Genomic DNA, 8227 nt, shown 5'->3' with positions numbered 1-8227 from the left:
CTACTGATCGAATGAACGCGTTTTCATGTTTCACTACTAAACAAAGGAGTATCACAAAACTAGTATTTTCACTTTTCCGGATCATATATATGCCACAATCGTGTTGTTCTTACGTTAAATTCAATCTAGTAGGACATACAATTTATGTAAAATTACTAGGACATGATCGATGAGATACGAAAAAGACTATCGTCTTCTATTTTTGGTCCACCAATCTCATCTTCTAACCGTTGATGATTGATCTGCTGGTTGGCTTATGTGATTAGAAATAAAGATGAGATGCACATATATTGAAAGAAAAGATAGACGAAAAATCATATAAACACATGGGACATGTTTATGGACCCAATCTAGAGACTAAGTCGATCATAGAGCATATTTTGTGTCCCAAAAGTAGGGTAATATGGTTTGTTCCATGTGTAAATTCTTTATCCGACATGCATAACTGTATATAAATTTATAACATATAAAGGACGTAAATTTAAATTAGCACAAATCTTTTTTTTTTTATATAGATTTAAAACATACAAGGACGTGAATTCAAATTAGCACTAATTAATCTTTTCTTCTTATGCATTACTGTATATAAATTTATAAGATACAAGGACGTAAATTCAAATTAGCACAAATTAACTTTTTCTTTATATTTTGAGCCAAAACGAATTCATTTCCATAAAATATGAGTTATAGTTTTCAGATCCTGAGAGTATATATACCCTTTTCTTATGTATGTAGACCATACGTAACCATTAAATATTCATTAGTGTTTTCGTTATTTGATATACATACACTCAAAACAATTATCGAACTGGCTGCCTTACTGGTTCACTACCTAGTTGGATCGAACGATCCACTGATTTGAAAAACGGGATCATGGCATCGTTGATATTTAAAAACTATGTGATTTGATCTGAGTTTAAAAACAACAAAAGAATATTGATGAGTGATATTTACATTGATCCCAAATGATTGTCTCAACGATATAAAAAAAAGGTAATCAAAACTAACAATAAGAGATAAGCCTTGACCATCCATAAGCTAATATTCTCGCATAGCCATTTTCGAGGGACGAATCGGGGCTTTAATCCTGGGTTCGAACCTGACAGGGGGCAAGGGTTTACGGATTCCATCCGGCTCCCGCGCATCAGGGGGGCACGGTCTCATGGCGGCCGAGGAGTCAACCTTGGACATAGCCCCGAGCAGATGGGTTTACACATGAGATTCTTTGCCTTTAAAAGAAACATATATGAGATAAATGAATAAGGTCTCTTGTAATTTTCAACAAACAAAATGGCAATTAAATTCAGTTTGTTTTGTCCCTTTATAATAAATTAGAGTTTTTTGAAATATAAATGAGCACTTGAGTACAATTTAGACGAGTAGGAATGAACGATGGATTATTCTGCATGAAATAATCTACTAAGCCATGCAAGTTTTACTGTAACAAAACGATACTCACTTAAACTTAGGAAATAATGTTGCTGCCAATACCTAACCCAATAGTTTATAGTCGTCTCCCCCTCCTTTCTTCCAGTAGAACCTACCCGTTTCATTCCACATCGCTAGCGACCATAGTACGTGACAGGTTGATCTTCACAACCAGAAGATTGGCATTGGGTTTTCGAAAGGAAATTATTCAGGGAAGCTTGGAAGGAAATGGATACAAGATCAAAGGAGACAGGCGTGATGAGTGAAAACATTGTGATTGATATTAGGGGGATAAGCCTTAACTTTTAGAGTTTACAAAAAGGTATCTCTTTTGGTGTTTATTACAAACTTTCTTCCTTCGATTATTTAACAAAATTAGAAGAAGGTTTGGTGTTGTGAGAATTCTTGGTGTACAAGTTTCCAATAGACCCATTCAATAATTGCGATCTATATGGTCCAATTCGGGTCTTAACATTTGTTCACTGACATAGCTCGCTTTGATCGAGCTGTTCGTAAAAATATTAGCGATAACATCCAAGAACAAAAAGAAAAATTCAGTACAATAGGAGACACCAAAACCGAATTACTCATAAGGAAAGCTATGTCTAGTAATCAAGAGAAGGAAACTAACTATGATAAGGGTCGGAGTGTTCATGTGGACAGATCACATGAAAAGATTAGTTTGGTACAAATTTATAAACACTTAATAAAGCTAATATAAAAATTGTTTTTTATGTTTAGAAACCCTTCAAAATTAAAAAATTTAGAAACTCTTAAAAGAATACTTTTTATGTTAGAATTATTAAACTTAGTTATGTTTATAGTATTGTTAATTATGATATGTATAAGTAATTAGAACAAGTATAGACTTCGGTATGATAACTTATGATCGAATGATAAGCGGGTTTGATAAGCGGGTAATTCAAACTGTTTCGGCAGTTATTCCTGCCTTTGTTAACCGCCAAATCATTGATGTATATAAACTAGATAGCCGGCATTAACCACCGGCACCAAGACATTTCCTTATTCAATAACGATTTGTCCACCATTTGTTCTATATTTTGATTTCATCACAAACTCACACACTATGCAAATCCAATTCGGTACATTACCTAATATGTATTCAAACGATGTGAATACTTCCGCTGCAAACACAAGTTCTGATCCCCAACATAGTGGTATCAGAGCGGTGTTGGGGAAGATGAACAAAACCGAAATTAAACCCAGTTCCACGTTGCTCCCTTGTCAACACTGTACGGATGAAGCAAAAGGCAAAACCAGACGAAATCAGAGAGAAAAGACATGTTACTATTGTCACCAACCAGGGCATCAGATTCACGCGTGTAAAAGGAAAGAAACCGATGAAGCGACACAGTTAATACGGCAAGCAGTAAATGAGGGAATACAGAGACAAGAAGGAGAGATTAACAATCATCAAGAAATGATTGTCGTCGGTACCGAAGGAGGGCTATGGAGGGACATTTGGTACGTAAGTTCTGTATTTAAACATCATATTGCCGGAAACTTGAATCTGTTTAAACGAATTAAACACATCATTGGGGTTGATACACGCACTGGTGAACATAATTTCTTGTTCACGCGTGGGGTTGGAGCAATAGAAATAAAAACAAGTAATGAAACTATGAGAATTCAAAGCGTCTTTTATTCACCGGAACTAGATCGGAATGTATTAAGTTTGGATCAATTGACGCTGCAAGGATATACGGTCAAAACAGCCGGTGATACTTGTAGGATTTATCCAATGTTTTCTTCTCCGGTGAATAATCCTGTGAATAACTTGAATGGTCTGACAAGAGAGGAGGAAATCGGGTTATATGAAAAATAGAGCATATTAGAAGAAAGCGTGTATGACGATGAATTCAAAGAAAAATATTTGAATTCCTATTTTGAAGAACTTCATCTGTCTACACAAGAGACAGATTGGAGCATCATGATTGTTAAGGCCATGGAATTCAAAGAATTCGAAGACTGCAGAGCATTTATGGATTTATTGGATGATCGAGACTTTGTTCTCAAGTATAAACATATACTTGATTCAAAGTTTGAAGAATTGGTTAAATGGTTCTTATTCGATTACATGGGAATAAAAACTAGACCGGTTCCACCAATAGTTTCATACATGAGGAAGGTTAATTTGTTGAGTCTGTATTTACTCGTGGCCATGGACGGGGGTTATCGAAATGTAACAACGGAGAACATATGGGCTGCAATAGCTAAGGATCTGGGATTCAATTATGAAGACGGTGATTACATGAGAGTCACATATGCCATGTATCTTGATGTCCTAGAGTATTACTACAAGTTCAAACAGGTTCAAAAGAAAGTGCAGGACAAGGAGACTGTTTTGGAAGAAGGAATCTCCACCGGCGGTCGTCAAGAAAGTTCAAAAATTGCAGGAGATACTCAACAAGATTCTGCAGAGATGGAACCGGTTGCTTTATTTGCAGGTGTTGATGATGAAGACTGGAATAAAGGAAAACGAAGGAAGCGTTTTAATTTCAACTATGCAAAATGGGCAATGGATGAAGCAAATCGTAGCGTACTGGATCAAGCTCGTAAACATAACCTAGTTTAAGGGGGGTTATGTTAGAATTATTAAACTTAGTTATGTTTATAGTATTGTTAATTATGATATGTATAAGTAATTAGAACAAGTATAGACTTCGGTATGATAACTTATGATCGAATGATAAGCGGGTTCGATAAGCGGGTAATTCAAACTGTTCCGGCAGTTATTCCCGCCTTTGTTAACCGCCAAATCATTGATGTATATAAACTAGATAGCCGGCATTAACCACCGGCACCAAGACATTTCCTTATTCAATAACGATTTGTCCACCATTTGTTCTATATTCTGATTTCATCACAAACTCACACACTATGCAAATCCAATTCGGTACATTACCTAATATGTATTCAAACGATGTGAATACTTCCGCTGCAAACACAAGTTCTGATCCCCAACATTTTAAAGGTTGGATGTAACAATATATCTTGATTATTTTAATATAACTGAATTGGTTTGAGCAAAGTGTATCTTGATATAAATCAAACAAGTTAGGAGAGTAGGAAGGTATGCGTTTGTTTGAGTTTATTATGATTCTATAACTATTCGAGAATCTTATTGGCTCTTAGAGGCAATGCATATGAGCAATAGGGATTGGTGGGGGTCCGATGGCAGAGCCCCTAACTTATATATATAATGGTATGCTTAACTTGAATCTTGATTTTGTTTTGATAATGAATCTCTTTGCACGACATATAAGTTTTAGTAGTAATTTAAATAAACGAGAATTAATGCATGTTAGACTGAGACATGTACATTATAAGAGATTAAAAGACATGTCTAATTAAAATGAGTTTGATGCGCTTTTCACATAATTAATGAAAAATTAAAACTTGCATGTTAACCAAGATTACTAGAAAACCTTTTAAGCATGTTCACATGGAAACCCATATATTATATTTAATACGTAGTGATTTATGTTATTATCATGTTACACCTACACTTGTTAATAAAAGTATACCATTACTTTATTGATGATGCATATTGCAATGTTTAAATTGCATGCTAAGGACGAAGCTCTTGATAAGTATAAAATCTATAATCAAGAAGTATAGCTACATCTAACGATTAGAACTATGCGTACTCATCAGGCCACAACTCCTTATACACCAAAGCAAAATGGTGTAGCGTAAAGGAAGATTAAGACTTTAAAAGAAATTTCCATGTTATCCTATTCAAGTTTGAGTTAAGGGTTTGGAGCCAGGCTATGTTAACGGCTTACTATTTGCTAACAAAAGGAACAAGATTACCCCTGCTTATGAACTTGGGTATAAAATGCCACTGATATTGAGTTACTAAAGAGTTTGGGGATGTAGAGTTGTACTAAGGCTCACTGAACCTAAGATGTTGAACATTGGTGAAAAAGGTATTGACTGCATTTTCATTTGATATGTTGGGCATTTATGTGTTATGTGCATGTAAACTTTGTGATTGAGTCAAATGCCCTGGGAGTAAGGTTAAAATGGCGCAACCCCTAGTTGGAGTCGACCTAAAAGACTACCTTGAAAAAGTTTTATGCAAATTAAATTACATCATTAATAATGCACTTCTTTGAAAATTAATTTGAAAAATTAATTTTACTAAAATTGCATTTAAAATTCGAAAAGAATTTTGGATCCTTTTAAAGCAATTTTGAATTGAAATTAAAAAGACTGCTATCCGTATTCTTCCCTCTGTATTTCTAATTCACGAAAATCACACAAATACATACCAGTTCTTGCAATGTTATTGTTTGAGTTTTATCCGATTGAAAAATTCTAATAATTCATCGAATTATAATTTCAATCTAAAAGTATCAAACACGATTCTCACATTAATCTGGTATTATTCTAATTCCCTGACAATACCTTTAAGTCTACTTACCCAATTAACAGACTTCACTTTTTTTAAACACGCCTTGTTTAAGCTCTTGAAGTCTGCTGGTTCAATTAGCAGACTTTTCTCATTCACTTGTCCAATTAATAGACTTCAAATTTTTCTGTCACCTCCTTTAAAGTCTGATAATCAAGATAGTGGACTACTTAAATCCATTCAACCACTTATAAACACCTTTAAAACTTCTAAGCCATTTATATTTATAAAAATAAATAATCTAAGCCATTTAAACAAATAAATAAATAAAACTATATGAGAGGTTATATATTTACCATAATTATGTATCAAGCTTTTTCCCTTTCGGTCTCCAGCTTGTTAATTTTTGTTTGTTTTTCTTTTTGTTATTTTATGGTGATAGATTCATAATTCCTTATATCTAACATGCATAATCTATAAACACAAATATGTATATATAAGAAAACAGTGACAACTAGAGTTTCGATGGCCTTTTGGTTTGAATTCTCCAACTTGTATTATGAATCTTTTGGCAAGTATCAAAATATGACATAAATTGTTTTTATATATAAAGACAAATACATATCATTAATAAATTTGTAAACCTGGCAAACTGAAATGAAGACACATTTAGCGTCATTCCAAAAAAGCAACGTGTTACCTCCTTCCCTAGAACTCTTTGTAGGACTTCAAATCATCATAAGGTAATCTCACTTCGAATATAATCATCAGAATCTCTTCACCCTATATTTTTTTGGGAAATGGTATATATAAAATAGTTTTGTTTTGACATTATTAAGAACGTAAAGTTGTAACTCTAACTTCATGGCTGTCGCTTGTGTAACAATTATTGACGTGAGTATATCCCTTTTAAATTAAGAAAGTTATAAGAACAGCCATTCTTTACTTATATATAGTGATTTTTTACTTACAAGTTTAATTTTATATTAGAAAAAATTACACCATTGGTCCTTTTGGTTTTTGTCAAATTTCAATGTAGGGTACTATTAATAATTTTTTGTTGGAAAATCAGGTATTAACTTTCTAATTTGTCACAATGTTGAGTACTAAGTCCAAACCTTTTTAACTTTTTTTGCTAAGTATTAATAAAATGACTATAATGTCCTTTAATTAATAGAGAGTCTATTTTTAATTATTTATATTTGACTAAAATAATTTAAAATTTTTTATATTTTTCTGTTTTATTTATATTTTTTATAAAATTATACGGATTTGATGTTTATTATTTATAAACTTTGAGTTCATATATAATATTATTTAGATTAAGTTAAAAAGTTTATTTTACTAGCATATTGTTATATATAAACTCAAAGTTTATAAATGATAAAGTTCAAATCCATTTAACTTCGTAAAAAAATATAAATAAAACAGAAAAATATAAATATAAATAAAACTTTACATTATTTTAGTCAACTATAAATAACCAAAAAAAATAGACTCTCTAGATATTAAAGGACATTTTAGTTATTTTACTAAGACCTAACAAAAAAAAGTTAACAAGGTTTGGCTTTAGTACTCAACATTGTGACAAGATTTAGCCTACTTAACATTATAAGGTATTAGAACATTAATATCTGATTTTGCAACATACCCAACATTGAAATTTGGCAAAAAACACAAAGACCAACGGTGTAATTTTTTCTTTATATTATTCAAGTATCTATTTGTGTATCTAATTTACTTTCTCATGTTTAAAAAAAATTAGTTTCTCATGTCTTCTTATTTTCCATAAACTTTTAAATTTAGATAATCCTGATTATAGTTATTTTTTACTTACATTTTTGTACTTTAGTATTTGCCGACAAGTTTAATTTTATATTATTCAAGTATCTATCTGTGTATCTAATTTAGTTTTGCATGTCTTCTAAAAAAATAGTTTTTCATTATTTTCTCTTTTTAAATATATATGTCGATCATTTTAATATTCAGAAATTCATATATATGTATTAACTAGGTTATCACCCGGGATTGCTTCTCGGGCTCAAGAATTTTTTTTTTATATATAAAACTATTTAGTATTAATACATATCATACAAAAAGTATGACATATTACATGTCTTGGTTATAGATAAATCATAAAGTTTTTATAAACTTAATCACGGATTGTAAACGTGTAATAAAAATTATAAGCTTAGTGATTGCTTATGATTCATGTTTTAAATTACTTTTTATTAATTTAAAAACAATTGAATAACAATGTAGCCTATTGCACACAGAAAGCATCTTAAAAAATTAAAGTCTTAAAAATCAATACAATACTAAAAATAAATTAACTGATAGATTTTGTGGTCACAACTACAATTTTGTGGTCAAAGTTAGGGATGAGCATTTGGTACCTGGTACCGGTATCGAATTTCCCGT

Source organism: Helianthus annuus, chromosome 13 (genome assembly GCF_002127325.2).
Source record: "Helianthus annuus cultivar XRQ/B chromosome 13, HanXRQr2.0-SUNRISE, whole genome shotgun sequence".
NCBI lineage: Eukaryota > Viridiplantae > Streptophyta > Magnoliopsida > Asterales > Asteraceae > Helianthus > Helianthus annuus.
This window is presented reverse-complemented; position numbering follows the sequence as displayed.